Raw genomic sequence first — 15,345 nt, 5'->3', positions numbered from 1 at the left:
TTACAACTAATATCTAAATTACAGCCTCAACTGAATCTGAAAGAAACAAATGGCAAGTTTACTGGAAAAAATTGGACATGTGTGTGTTTTCTTTGAGTGATTGTTCATTGTGAACAAAAACACAGCATATGTGCTGAATATGAATCTAACAGTGTTGAGATAACATGGTTTTAAAATACCTTGTTAGGTCCCTGATAATTTTAAAATTATACAAACCAAAGCCCAAAGGGACAGGTGAAAGGAAGTAATTAGCTTTTCTAGCAGAAAATGTTTAAGTTGTGTTTACTTTTTCGGGTTTCCAGAACAGCTTTAATAAAAAGCATCTTCTTCTGTCTGCTGCTAGTTGTAGAAACATTGGAATTGTCTGCTCTGTGGTGAAAAACGAGGAGCCAACTGAGGTAATCAAACAGGAAAAACAGGCTGGCAGGTTAAACAGTCATCCTCACTGACATGATATGTGGACCAGATAAACCAAATCCACGCAGGTCATAGAAGCAGCAGACAATCAACAAGTGGAAAAATAAACGACTTTGTGTGGCAGACAAGGGGCATATAGAGAGTCTGTTGGGAAAGGAGCATAAAGTGTATGCTGCTGTTTGTTTTTTGTTTGTTTTTCCTTAAAGTAGGATATCAGTATTATACTTTATTATCATCCTGAAAGGAGGCTCCAGTTGGCTCTCCCTGCAGGGTAAAAGAGGGGGTTTTGTGGTACCCTGGAGGTTTCTCAAAAAGCCTTCATCCCAGTATAAATAATCAAAACTGGTCCCAAAAGATACCGCTTAGTGTTTATTCTGCTTGCTGGCAGGAAACTTATAATACTACCTGGCAGGATAAATACATTTAACAACACTTTTTTACTTAAATTTTACTACTTCATAATAATTTCCTTTGGCTAACACAACAATAAACTACAATGTCTGCGGGTAGAAGTCTGTTGGGAACCATTGCTGCATCCATCTCTCCTTCATTTCCTGCCTTCAGTGCCTGCTGGCACTATGTAACAGGGCCAAACCTAAGAGAGCCCTGCCAGTTTCAGTCACTGACTAGCAGTTTCACTGGCTGAAATGAAACCTGTTCCTGAATTTATTCCCAAGACCATATGATTTATCGAAGTGCTGTGACTCATTACTGATGATGATTGAAATGATGACACAGATCTTTGGGGGGACAAAACAAAACTAGAACTTTTGGCCTATGGGTTAGAAATGTGTCTGGAGAAGGAAGAATAAACCGACGTATAGTAAAGCATGATCATGGCTCAATGATGTCAGAGACTTCTTTGATTCCTCAGGTAATGCAAAAGCCTACAAAGTATAACAGGCAACATGTAGTAAGTAAAATATCAGAAATCCTGGAAGAAAATGTAATGCTGTCAGTGAGGAATCATTGATGGACCTTTCAGTAGTAGTACAGTGACCCAAGCATACCTCAGAATATTGGCTTTGGGTTTCAGAAGAAGATAGATAGTGTCTGTCTGAACCATTAATATGGAGAAGCTGTGGTGGGACTTGACTAAGGTAGTTAGAAAGAAGTGTACTTATAGTTACACACTTTGAGGTGCTGTTTTATGCAAAGTTTACTGGACAAAGCTAGACAAACTTCTTCCATAATAAAGGCCCATTTGGCAGCTATTTCAGTGTGCAATGTAGGCTTTGGTGATAAACCTGCTGGACATTGAATTTATGCCAACAAACCTAATACACAATGGGGCTAAAGAGTTTTTGCTTGTAACTGTATTTAGCAGTAAAGAAGAGGCATTCAAAAATATGTCTGATCACTCACTATATGCTACTTTTTTCAAATTCCTCTGCAGTTTCTGTATTTCCTTTGCTCATATTTATAATGCAAGCTGCAGTACCTAAAATCTACTGAGTCTGAAGGATTCACTCCAAGCAGATTTAAGAGTTTTTCTTGATTCCTGGCCAGTTTTTAGGTGAATCACAGCAGAGGAGTCGAGCCATAAAGGTGGAAATGATCAGAAATCACAGATGACTGTTGACAGATGTGTCCAGCAGGAGACAGAGCTGCTGGCAGGAGGGATGTTGTCATTGCTTTGATGCGAACTGACCAGAAGGGCCCGAATGCAGCTGCTGTTCAGGCTTCTTCTGTGAAGTCCAAACAGCTTTCACAGCGATGTACAAGGTGATGGCTGGAGGCAAAAGGGCAATAACAGGCAGGAGCATGAGGTGTGTGGGGGATTTGTTATTGAGTAAGAAAATGATGGTATTGGGGGGCAAAAAAAAAATAAAGAAACAATTTTCTGGTGTGGTCTGAGTAAAGGGCAACAGGGTGTCTATTTCAAAAAAGAGATCAGAAAGTTTCAGCCACTATGTTTCCAGGTATGAAACTTTGAAGACATGACGGCTGTCTGGCACATTTGATTACATTTGACTAGTCTGCGATGCACGGTTTTCCTTTTTCACTTAGTTCTGATCTTGTGTGATGACTTGAGGTGGAAAAATGAACTTCTGAGCCTTTGAATAGTTGAATTGTAATCAATTCAAATTTTTAAAATGTAGGAAATTAATTTCCTTCATTTATAAATAACCGTGAAGTTCATTAGTCACCACCACCAACAGCAATTAAAGCCTCTACAACCCCACATTTTAGTTTGTAATATATAGAATAATGTGTTAATAAAAAACAACAGTTTTGACCTTTAGTCAACAGAGATAAAAAAAAATAGGATACACTCCTCTTATCTTATAACTAATACTATGGCTCAAGCTCAAATTAGCAGAAGAAATGGTTGCCTAAATGTTTAATTGGGTTAAAATCTTTACCCGATGAAATGTACCATTATAGGCTGAGCTTTATAAGGCCATTGCGGAATATAGTAAGTGGAGTAAGTTCCCCCTATGAAACCAGAAGCCTATGAGAGTGGGAGGTCTTGACTATTTAGAAGTTCTTTGTTTGTATCCACATGTGAAGTTGCAATTACCTCCATTTTCTTTCTGTCCTGTTTGTGTCGTTGCTTGTTGAGTTGATGCTGTAGTGGAAACATTAAAATCTGACTTTTCTCATGGGGCCTGATCGCACAGATAAAACTGTGTGTGAGAGAGGAATCAGAGTTTAGTGAGTAAAAAGAGGGAGAAAAGGGGGGGGGGGTGTTTGTGGAGAGGTGAGCTGCAGAGGTAACGGTAAAACAGATTTAGCTGCAGGCTAACAGCCAAAGATCTGCCCATACTGAGAAAAAAAACCCAAGACTTTAAAACAAGATCGTTTTAATTCATTAATTTCTCCTTTATAAGCTCTGTTTTTTTGCAAGTATATTTTATAGATCAGTGTTTAACAACCACATGTAAAATTTCTGAAACCAAGCTTGAAATCGTGACATCAAGCTGCCAAAAAAAGCTTTGGAACAAAAACCTACTTGTCTTACTTTTTCTCCCTAAACATAAGTTAATTTTTTATTAAAAATCTGCTCTGTGTATAGGGCTGCCACGATTAGTCGACTAGTCACGATTACGTCAACTATCAAAATCGTCGACGACTAATTTAATAGTCGACGCGTCGTTTGAAGCTTTGTAAGATCACAAAAGACGCAGGAATAAGTAGCAGGATTTAAGAGTGTAATAACGGACTGAAACAGAAGATGGCAGCACATATTTTTAAAAGCGCTCCGACGTTTTCAGAGACGTCTGTTACCCACTAGCTCGATAGCTAGCCGGGGGCAAGGCTCATTAGAGCCCGTGAGAACACCGGACTCCCGGCTAATCGTTTTCAAACCCACCGCCGTCTTTCACTACTCAGGTTAAATATATATGAGTCACTTAGATAACTTAAAAATGTTATTGTTTGGCTTTTTTTTAGTATTTTATTTGTTCCTGAGTAAATCGGTTTGGCTGAGATTAAAGTTATAGTTTTTACACAGCTGAATAAACGTCAAGCAGACAGCTGATTATCAGAAGTGTGAGATGCTCGAGAATAGAGCAGGGCGAAATGGCCAAAAATATTTATCACGATATATATTTGAAAATTTGCGATAACGATATAACCGACGATATAATTGATGTGAGACAAAATACAACTCCACAACATTACTAGCGCAAAAAGACAACCTTCCATTTATTTTCACTTAAACAAGAAGCTGGTTTTTATGTACATTAAAGCTTTATAAAAATGTAACAGTGCAAATGCAAATTCCTTGCTGAAAGTTTAACCAAAAGGCATTTCCAGTAGAAATGGGCTGACATATCCTGAGCATAAACATGTATAATATCCACTGAAGTTAAAAAAAGGTGCTTTGCAACATTAAACTGCAGTGTGCAGTACGCATTTTTCGGACCATAAGGTGCACGGGATTATAAGGCACATTAAGCGAAACAAAGCAGTCAGATAAATCAAACTTTATTAAACTCCTTCTTGCTTCCTCCACTTCTGTACCATTGATTCATTAATGTTGAATTCTCTGGCAGCTGCTCTATTCCCATGTTGTTGCAGTATATTAATGACTAACCTCGTATTGTGGATGGATTATCTCAGTTGTTCTCCTGACTGAAGTTTGGTCCGTTTACAGCATCCTGCCATGCGATTGCATTTGTCTCTAACCATGAAGAACCTTCACGTTAACTTTTATAAGTGGAAAAGTGTTAGTGTTCGTCCTCCAGCTTCACTGTTTATGTTATGCTAACATAGCTTTGTCTCTAGCGATCACGTAGCACATCATTATATACCAGCTAGCCCAACTTCAGTAACCCTACAAACGTCACTGCTGTTTAGTTTCCTGTCTTCATTTATGTTGGAAGTGATAGCAGAGCTGTACGTTTGATTTTTTTTCAGAAATCTCTCAGTCAGAACATGCAATATCATGCTTAGGTAACTAGCGAAACTAGCGAGCTAACTTCCGCTAGCTTCCTGCTAACTTCTAACTCCGTTAAATGTAATAACTTTTGTTTTCATGGATGCCTGGAAGTTAAACTTTATAGTTACACCTGGTAAAGCAGCAATGCTGATCGTTTTATTAAAGATGAAAGAATTTAGACAGTTTTTAACTCTTAAGTGATGCTGCAGTGTTGTTTGACCTGAAGATTACGGAGTTTAGGACCCAGATTACTCCCAGATTTAAGAGCATCTTAGTCCGACAAATATGACAATAACAACGGCCGCTTGCATGTTCTGCAAAAAAATGTGCTTTGTTGTGTATCTGACGGACAAACACCAAACCAGTTCCACATCACTGAAGTTGCACCATTTTTACGAACCAATTCTGGTTCATCTGTTTCACTCAACAATCGGCCATGTGCGTATGAAAACAAAGGCACTGCGCATGCGCGTTTTACTCCCATTCTATCACGATATTTCATTTTCCTATCGTTGCCTAACATTATACCGGTATTACCGTGAACGGTATAATATGGCCCAGCCCTACTCGAGAATATACTCCGGTGTCCTGTTATATTTTAGATAGCAAGGAGTTTATTAAACTTCACCGAAACAATCTGCAAATTTCATTAAAATGTAATAAACTATCATCTTGTCTTTATTTTTAGTTAGCACCTTAAACACTTAAAGCTGTAAGCTAATGATAGTTATATAAGAGCAGATGCTGCTGGTGCAATAAGGTGTACGTTTTACATCCAATGGATGATGATCTGATTAGTCGACTAATCGCAAAATTAATCGGTGACTAGTCGACTATCAAAATAATCGTTTGTGGCAGCCCTATCTGTGTAGGACTCGATTAGCTGTTTGTGGTGTGCTCCACATCCAACTTCAACCACCAAATGCAAATTATCATCTTTAAAAGTGGAAGATGTGGACATTATCAGTACATATGACAAGATTTAGGTGAAAAATCATGTTCAGGGGGTGGAAAAAAAGGAAGGGAAGATGAGGGATAGGGGAAAAACAGAAATGATACACTTACATCAGATATTGTGATTCTCACTGTAACAGGGAAAGAGGTCCAGGCTTATTGCATTAGAGGGGGGAAAATCCTCTGTGGAATGACTGAAGGAGCCAAGATCAACAGAGCCCTGTAAGTGCTCAGGAACAGAGGCAAGAACACACGAATAACATGAATAATAATAATTGTCATCATCATAATAACGCAAAAAAAAAAAAAAATCAGTATTAAAAAAAAGGAGCTCATTTTTGACAGTTTTTGGTGTTCTGTGTCTGTGTCTGGAAAAATTGAAATACTTTACAGTGAGTTTGTTTTGCAATTGATATCATCATTTTATCTTTTACACTGAGTGAAGCTTGAAATCTGCATTCTTAGCCACAGTTGAAGACAAAATAGGACTTTAGAGCTTCTTATATCGAGTCTTTTAACGATGGTCAAGCAAAGCAAGTCAGTTTCAGCACCATGGGGCATCATTTTCTGACATTTTGTTGATTAAATTGAATTGAATCCCAGCATGCACTTATGTTTGCTCGCACAGTTGTCCTACTTTAAGCTGATAAGGCAAGCTTGCTCATATAGAGATTTTACAAACGATATCGATATTTGTGGATTTTGGCTGTTTTTTTTTACCTGAGTTGTGCTGGTGTATGGCAGAAGTGCGAGGGCAGACACAAGGGAAAAGCAGATTTTTTTGTTTTTTCACTTGCATAACTTTAGATACTTGGGTGTGTAACATGTTACCTTTGCCATATATGTGATGAAAAATAAGGATAAGCCTGTTAAATCCCATCAAGATGAGAAAACTACATTAGAAATTTAAAATTTGATATTTTTTAATACAAAGTTTTGAGTTTTTCATAATCCCTTCAGTGGGATTTCTGAGGAAACCACTGAATGTAACTGGAATGCTTTTTTGGCATGGAAATGTCCAAGCTGTCCAAACGTATTAATGTGAGCCTTTGCTTGATTACGGACTACACAGTGGTAACTGCCTGTATTTTCACAGCTAGCGTTAGAAGGATATTTGCCAGCTTCTGATTGCAGTTTCTTACCTCTGCTGAGTTTGGCGGGCGGCTCTCTCCGGTAGACCGTAATTCTTGGATCAGATGAAAGTAGAGCTGGGCGATAGAACGATAACGATATGTATCGCGATATAACTTTTACTCGATAGAGAAATTAAGCTATCGCGATAGACCTCGCCGCTCTTGTCCTCTTAAAAAAAAAAAAAAAAAGGTCAGCCGATCCAAATTCAGTAGCGCAGAGCCGAACCAATCACAGCCGCAGCGTCACGTCGCGTGACTTGTTACCTACAGCACAAGTGCCAAGCCGCACGTGTGTTTGTTTGGGAAGCAGCCAGCGGGTAATGGAGCCAGCGCATAATGGAGGAAATGAGTGTGCCGACTAGAAAAATCAACCGAGCGTGACCGAAGAGAAAACAGATGATGGTTCCAACGCCGGAGAGATTGTCGAACGGAAGAGCCATAGAAGTTCCGTAGTGTGAAGGTATTTCGGCTATTTCAAGTCTGACAAAAAATAGAGTAGCGCGCACTGTAAATTGTGCCGAAAGCAAGTCTGGAAATACAATAAACTGGTGCATGCGTCACACTGTGCGCCACGTTATTGTTTCGGTGAAATGAATTTCTACAATACTGTTACTGTTAATTCTACTCTCTGCAGTGTTTAAATGCTTACATATACACACAGTTACTGTCCCTCCACACATACGACTCTGTTCTGCTTCTATGCCGCAGCTTTGTTTACTTTTTCCCACCGAGGCTTCTAGACTTCTGATTGGCCAACATTTCTGCACGGTTAGGAATCTAGCGCCACCTGCTGCTTTGGCATGTTCATAGCAGCGTTTTCCTTCATTTCTGCCTTTATGTGTGGACGGGATTATTTTTCAAAACGAAAACGGAAAATCTCCGTTTTCAAAAATACCCGTGTACGTGTGGACGTAGCCTCAGTCTCTGACTGGAAGCGCTAATTCATCATTCGGCTTTTGTCAGACTAAAGTAACTGTTAAAACTGTTTGAAAAGCTCAGCTATACAACAAGGAGAGATTGAGAATTTCCTTTTAGTTCTCAGTTTATTTGATATTGACAAAAATTAGTCAGTTTTGTCTGTTCTTCTGTAAAACAAACTAAGATTTATTTTTAGAATTAATATTTTGTTTCTAAGTGGAATTGACAATTTAGTCTGTTTCATTTGTTCTATTTTGAAACTTAAACGCTTTAGCGGCTGCCTTTTGTGTAGTTTGCAATATTTGCCTTTATTTAGCTGAAAAAGTCTCATGTTCCTTAAGTACATCTACCCTGTTGAACTTATTATGGGAAATAAATATTTAAAAACAAGCTGCTGATTATTTCACATTTTACTTGTGAGCAACGGCACATTTAAATCTTACAAATATAGTTATTTGGCTTATATCGTGATAGATATCGTTATCGCCTGAAATGAAAAAAACATATCGTGATATGAAAAAATCTCATATCGCCCAGCTCTAGATGAAAGCCGGCCTCGCTAAAGAAAGAGCAGACTGGCATGAAGTTTGGCTTCTTCAGCACACCATCATCTCATTGCCTCTGTTTTCCACAACATGTCGTCATTATGTAATGATGGTGCTGTTCTGAGTCACATGCTTTACACTATACCTCAATGTTTAACACAGCTCTAACACTGAAACAACGCTTTTGTTGATAGGACTGTAGCAAATTATGATGAGAGTAGTTGAAGCAGAACTATCGTGCTTGCTGAGTCTCAAAGAAAAACACAACGTTCTTAAAAAACTTAAGAAGCCACTCCAGGTTGTCAGACTAGTTGTTAGTAAGCAGTGTTTTTGTGTGTGGCGATCTCTTATCTCTCAGCTAGTCCTGCAGCTTAAGTCAACAAACATCAGTGCTGTCTGTACTGCAGGTGCTCGATAGTTTGGGCTCTCAGGAGTTTGCAGCGTGGTTCAACCCTGCAGGCTCTTTGTCACGTCCTGCTGCAATTGGGGAGAAGAGTTAGTGTAAGGCCCTCCGCAACAAAGTTTTAGGCAGCTGGTACATAATCAGGATTGACCTGTTGGGGGACGACTACAAACATGAGCATGATTGGTGCAGTAAAGGCAATAAGTCGTTAACTTAATTTACATCATTCATTTAATTTTTCTGTTATTTCTGATAATTCGATAAACAAAAAATAATACTAATAAAATAATAGTAATAATGCATAAGTAAATAAAATGTCAACATAACTAGTGAAAAAATAATCTAATATTGATTGGTGATGATAAGTGTGGTTGGTTGTTTATTAGGATTACTCAAAAGGTTTGGATTAGTGTTTTTTGCTTGGAGGGTCTTGGCTGAACTGGATTAAGTTTCATAGTTGATCGGGATTCCGGAATTTTTTAGTCTTCTTCACCACGATGAGATGAGGCTAAATTGGACATTTTGTGTCATATCTTCACAAATGCAGATGAGATGTGAATAGAGATCATCTTAATGTTAAAAAGAAAATACCACAGACTAATCCCGATCCAGCTATCCTTCTGAATCCAGAAGGATCCTGGATTCATTTTTTCTTTTCTTTTTTTTATCTGGTGGTCTTAATGAAAAATTTTCATGACGTTGGAACGAGGTTAAATTTTCCTAAACTAAGCTTCCATAAACCTCAGTACTTCTGCATTTGTCAGTATGTGCTTAATGAGCAAAGGTCCTTCAGGTGAGTTCACAGCCAAACTAGCTCGTGTTCACAGTGTGTGTGTGCTGGGAGCTAGCTGGTGTGCTCCATGTAGCGCTCTCTCTTTATCATTGACCTTTCCACATTCCACAACCTGCCTCTGGAAGTCAGCCCTCATTGGCTGCCACACTGCATGCTTTGTTTGAAGTTGCCGTCGGGATTGGCAGGTTTGTATGTTCCTGGATCTGATACGTTGAGTGGACTAGTTCCTGCTGTATTTTTACTCTCTGAGGAATGTGCCTTATCCTTATGGAGGCTGACACTTTGTAGTCTGTTGGAAAGCTGATAAAGCGTTGGCTTCACAGCACTCTGAGAAACTCCTGATATAAACTGATCTTGTATTCTGATGGATAAATGGGTCATATTATTATGAACCAGCCAACGGACTATTGTCTTGATGCATGCTAAATCATCCAGGTAAGTAAATCCCAAAAGGTTGATTGTGTTGATCTGGACATAGTGTGTTCAGTGGGAGAAACGCTTCGTCACTCATCCAAGTGACTTCTTCAGTCTCAGCTGACTGCAGGTTTCCCTGTGATCAGTGGTTGTTGATCAATGGTCATGACAATTTGCATGTTAATGATCAAGGAACTGACCTCACAGCCCGTTGTTCCTTCAGTGGGCTAGTTTCAGTTACTGTGCAAATGTACTGTTTATAAGACTGGGGAAACCTGCAGTCAGCTGAGACTGAAGAAGTCACTTGGATGAGTGACGAAGCGTTTCTCCCACTGAACATGCTGCGTCCAGATCAACGGAATCAACCTTTTGGCAATCGAGTATTTATTAAACTACACACCTTATAATTTTATGATTTAATTGTTCTTAGCTCTGCACTGATACTACAGAATGCACAAAATAATCTACTTCCAAACTATCTAAATTAGAGTTACATTGTGAAGTCATGGAGGAAAAAACTGTTTAAAAAAGTAAACTGTGTACCTGTCAAGGGCATAAACCTGTAGAGTAGTTGTGACTAGAAACTCCAAAAACATATACATAAAAGAAATAACATGATAAACAATGAGGTGGGCCTCTCAGTGTTCATGACAAACTTGTCTTTATCTTTTTACTCTTTCAATGTCAAAGATTTGCCCATTTGTGTTCTCGCCCTGAAATCTGTTTATTTCCCTCTTTTGAAACTAAGCAACCATATCACAATTTTTCTATGAGCAGCTTTTAAACGTGTTTTTAAGCAGCGATGTTAACACAATACATTGGCAAGATTTTTGAGTCTAAGATAATGTGTTTCATCATGTAGTCTTGACATACTCGGCCTCCGCGAGTCCTCCATGTGTTGATGGTTCTGTTGACATTAGCAGGCAGACGTGGTATTTCATAGCAGGCTGGACAGCACTAATTTGAGCCGTACTGGCAGGTCCTGCCATGCCAGAGTGACTCATATTGTCATGTGACAACAAACAACAACAGAAAGACCTAAAAATGTTTCAGCCAGGAAATAGCTCATCATTCATCCTTTGTTTTAACTTTACTTGGTATTTCAGAGTAAATGAATCCATTTTAGGGCTCAAACATCATTCAAACTATAGATTTACAATAAACACAACTAATACCTTATTGATTAGTTGAGTAAATAAACAGATTAGTTGTGACTGTATGTTGTGTTGACACCAAACACAAGGCCAAGTTTTCACACAGCACATCTGCACACAGTAGCTTTGCAATGAGGCAGACTGAGGTGGACTTCAGCTTCATGTGATGTGAACATGGGCGAATCTGTTTGCCTGAGTTAAAAATATAATGCTAAAAAACAGTTAAAGGAACACTTGAACAATTTTAACCCTGAGGGCTGGACTCAAAATCCCACCAAAAGGATTGATGATTTTGGTTTCTTGGTGGCTGTTTTTTTTTTTAATTGAATAGTTCATTCATCAAATCCAATCTGAGATTTAAACGTTTCCTTTTTTTTCACAAGTATAGTTCAGCTTTGAATATTTTACTTCATTTTGATTCTTTTTGAACCACTTTTGTGGGAAGATGGAGCTGTGTAGTTCAACCTCACTTTTAAATAGAGAGGATGAGAAAGGAGAGGGCCTGGAGAAAAGTAAGTGAAATTGTAGAACTTCATGATAAGGTCTTCAAATTATGTTACTGTAACTTGATTCCAGCTCTTCTTCGTCCCATTAACTGTTAGGGGGTTTTATGATTTGATTTTATGGAGCCAAACAGTAGTTCATTTTAATCCATTATACTCAGAAAGGCTGGCAAAAGCAGGTAATACTCACTGACCAATGATTTGTGATTTTACAGGTCCTTAGCATAAAGATATGGCACACAAAGTATCCTCAATAGAAATCCTGTCATCCTTTCTGTCACACTTCAGGAATCTCCCGCCACAGGCATATCGTTACCTGTGCTGTCACATGATGTCACTCTGATTATGACAGCACTTGCCCAGTTTCAGCTCTAACCGGTATGACTGCGGTTAAAGGAATCCAGTAATAAAGGCAAACCAATTACCAACATTTAATCTATGGTTTCACTAATAAATACCACATAGTTTACTATTTGAAACTGTTGGTATTTTAAATGATGAACAATAAAGGTGGACAAAAGAAGATATTTGTTACAGATTAAACTTTGAAGTGTTTATGGGTAAAAAACAAAATACTTAAAGTTGGAAAAAAAATCCTCGATGTTTCAGTTCAGGGTTCCTTGAATGACAGGGCTTCTGCATCACGTGACAACTCAGGTAACAACACCTGTGACAGCAGATTCCGTGTGTGTGACAGGAAGGAAAGCGTGGGAGTGGAAGAAAAAAGGGACATTAACAGCTTTTATTTAAAAGCAGGCAGGACATAAAGTTGTGAATAGATTCGAGCTTACCCGTGCTAATCTCGCCCTCCCTCTCTCCGTCTCTCTCCCCGTGACGTCATGATACTGGGCCGGGTTTGCGACGCATTTTGAGTTTTTACGGCCGGGAGCTACAGCGTTCCTGTGTTTGTCTGTGTTTTCACGCTGGCGCTGAGTGTCTTCACTCGTGTCCACTTCGCTGTGTCTTTAAGTAAAGACACAGAGGCGCTCCGCGGAGCTGAGCTGGATTTCTCCGCGGAAGTAACTTTGCGGCTGCTGCAGGGATCCTCTCCGTGTGCTTTCCCTTCGTCCTCCGCTGCGTTTCCGACATGAGATCAGGTGGATAGTGTTTCCTGCTGGATAAACGGAGTACCTGTGCTTTAAAGTGAGTATCCTCCGCTATGAACGGCGTGTGAAATTTTACGTTTATCGCGTGGAAAGCCACTGAATAAGCGCGCAGCTCCTCGCTGGGTTGTTTGCGCTGGAAAGTTAATCCGAACAACGAAACTCTGTTGTTGAAATCTCCCCGCGTGGATTAACTGTGAGTCAGGAAAAAAGCATAATAACTTTATTGTTTGCCTAGTGAGGAGGGGAGGGGGGCAGTGAGAAAGCAAGCAGCAAGGGATGATTCCCCCCCCCCCCACACACACACACACCACCCGCTGCTCCCATTCAAACCTGTTGCTCACCGCTCATGTTTGCGGCTGTCAGGACAGCTGCTGGACCCCGCTGTCCCACTCATGTGTCTTTCTCTGCACAAGTGTTGGTGACACATGGAGATAAGAGGGGGAGGATGGCGATTCATTGTGAACCTGTGTTTGTGGTAAGAGTTGTGAGGAAGCTTGGTTTAGCGGGACCTGAACACAAAACGTGAGGTGCAAGTATAATTTTAGCACTGTTTTATTTTTATTTAAAAAAAAAATATTAGGCTCCTTCACAAGGGGTAAAATAATGAGTAATAAAACTGTAACTGTAATAAAATTTAGGTTGAAGGTTCAGGATAAGCAGTTTTTCCCACATGTAAACCATTTAGGCCTTCCACTGCAGGAAGCTCAGTGGGACTGTGATTTTTAAGGCTTTTTTTCAAGTGGGGTTTATATTTAAGTTTAAAATGCTTCTTTCTCTATCACATAGCCAAAAATATCAGGGAAGTGCGGGATTTCTGGTGAGAAAGGTAACCCAGCTGCCTGTGCATTTTTCAACTGGAATTATAATTTATTTATTTTCTTTCTTTCTTTTTAAAATTTGTCCAGGACTCAGAGCCTGATCTTACTTCTCTGAAAGAGAAGCATGAAAAGCCTTAATAATAGTTGTATTAACCTGTTTCAGTCATGGTCTCAGGGTTGTATGGAGTTTTGTGCATTTCAGCCACTTATTCTGCTTTCTGGAGGGCAAAAAGTGCTACAATAATAGGTGCATGTTCAACACCTCTGTTGGCCCCTGCGGTGATGCTGAAGTTTAGACTGTCGTATATAAACTCCGTGTTATGAACAGACTGACGCTGTGAGAGCAGTCAGGAGCTCCAAGGTCACAGAGTGTGCTGTGTCTCTGCACTGCATTTGTAAATCTGAGAAACTTTGGCAGAGAAGTACTGTCCTCTCTCTATCTGTGTGCGTGTGTGTGTGCAGTAGTGAGAGTACAGGCTATTAGTTATCAGCCCTGATTCTGCAGAAGAAAGCTAATGAAAGCACACCACAACAACAGTGACAACTACCAGCAAATAGCAGAGGTAATCAGAACCCTGCAGTTCGCTTTCTGGTGCTTCACTCTTTAAACCCCCCTCTGTTTTCCATCTCACTCCAGAGTTGTTACCTGTGTATTCAGCTTTGGTGATACAAGGCGTGAGAAATTACCGCCTGACAAACATTCGGGTGAGTTTTTTGTTCTTGCCTGGCAACTCTGTACTCCACCATTTGCATTGGCAGGTTACCAGGTATCATTTAGAGATAATTTAATACCTCAGCCCTAGAAAATGTGCCTGGCTGTTAAATTTAAAGCGTTTATCAGTCATTGTGGCTTCATGTAAACATGAGAGTTCCTGTGCTTTAATTAAACATATTCCCACGGTCCAACAGCTTTAAGATAGGTCAGCAATATTTGAAGGGGCCTTCAAACTTGTGAAAACCAAATAAAAATGTACAGAACTGATCTGGTATCTAATTATTTGTAAGTTTTTTTTTGTTTGAGGGGTTTTTTGTTATAGATTGAGGGACTTTTTTACTCCACATTAGCAAAACTGAATGGTCTTACTTGCAAATGTAACTTTCATATTTTCAGAATTTATTAACTGCGGCACTTTTTCCTTCTTTGATAAAGCCAGCGAGATTGTGACATTGTTATACATCATTATATCTGAATTTCTGCTTATTTTTAAGTGTTTTATTAATGAAAATAGATATTAGTCTTTAGTTGGTGAAAATGACAATACTGGTTTCTTTGCAGGAAGGTCACTGACTAACAAGTTACTACATGGGGTGATGAACATCTGTGCTACTTGGCATAATAGTCTAATTTATAACGCTGCCTTAAAGATATAGTTTGACTTTCTGAAGTTTATCAACACCTGAGTGCTGTAAGTGCATCCTTAGAAAGTTAGCTATGTGAGGTATGCCTGAATGGAGAAAAACAATTAGCTTGGAGGGGAAAAAACTGTAATGCATGCAGAGCAGGTGTCCTTAACTAATTATGCCAATAAAATATAACATTCACTGGCGGGTGGCAGTGTTTTACCTGTAGTTCTGGTGATGTTTCCAGATATGTGTTGCTGGGTTGTTGCTTTTTTTTTTTTTTTATACTTCTGTTTTCATCTCAGGGAGGCTTTGCATTTTCTTAAATAGAATGATGTGTTAATGATTTGACTGCTTAAATAATGATGGCATTACCTTGTTTCACTATCTTGTGGTGCAAATTGGTATTGCATCAAAGTGCAGCAAAGTGCTAGTGCGTGGTTGTACTTGATATCTGTT

General features: G+C 39.2%; 1 protein-coding gene and 1 long non-coding RNA gene across 8 annotated transcripts in view; one reads left to right on the top strand and one right to left on the bottom strand.

The window, feature by feature from the left end:
• pak4 (p21 protein (Cdc42/Rac)-activated kinase 4) overlaps positions 1–15,345 on the top strand; it is a 52,561-nt gene that overhangs the window by 3,164 nt on the left and 34,052 nt on the right. For 2 of the 6 annotated variants that reach the window (XM_082503881.1, XM_082503884.1), the window contains exon 1: positions 12,308–12,764. The exons of 2 other annotated variants lie outside the window; for them this stretch is intronic. The gene's annotated coding sequence lies outside the window, so the exon portion shown is untranslated. Of the gene's footprint in view, positions 1–5,909; positions 5,981–7,030; positions 7,352–12,307; positions 12,765–15,345 lie in introns of those variants that run through there. 2 more of the 6 variants (XM_082503885.1, XM_082503882.1) reach the window with 2 other exon arrangements.
• Positions 1,716–6,961, bottom strand: LOC309688282. 2 transcript variants are annotated; one of them, XR_014271032.1, is made up of 4 exons: positions 6,901–6,961; positions 5,870–5,987; positions 2,942–3,047; positions 1,716–2,149 (listed from the first exon to the last, which is right to left on the bottom strand). It is a non-coding gene; the product is annotated as an uncharacterized lncRNA (long non-coding RNA). The 2 variants fall into 2 exon arrangements; XR_014271033.1 differs by lacking the exon at positions 1,716–2,149 and having other exon boundaries at positions 2,904–3,047; positions 5,870–5,978; positions 6,901–6,959.

This window comes from Aulonocara stuartgranti (genome assembly GCF_965226115.1).
Source record: "Aulonocara stuartgranti genome assembly, chromosome: 14".
Taxonomy (NCBI): Eukaryota; Metazoa; Chordata; class Actinopteri; order Cichliformes; family Cichlidae; genus Aulonocara; species Aulonocara stuartgranti.
This window is presented reverse-complemented; position numbering and strand designations above follow the sequence as displayed.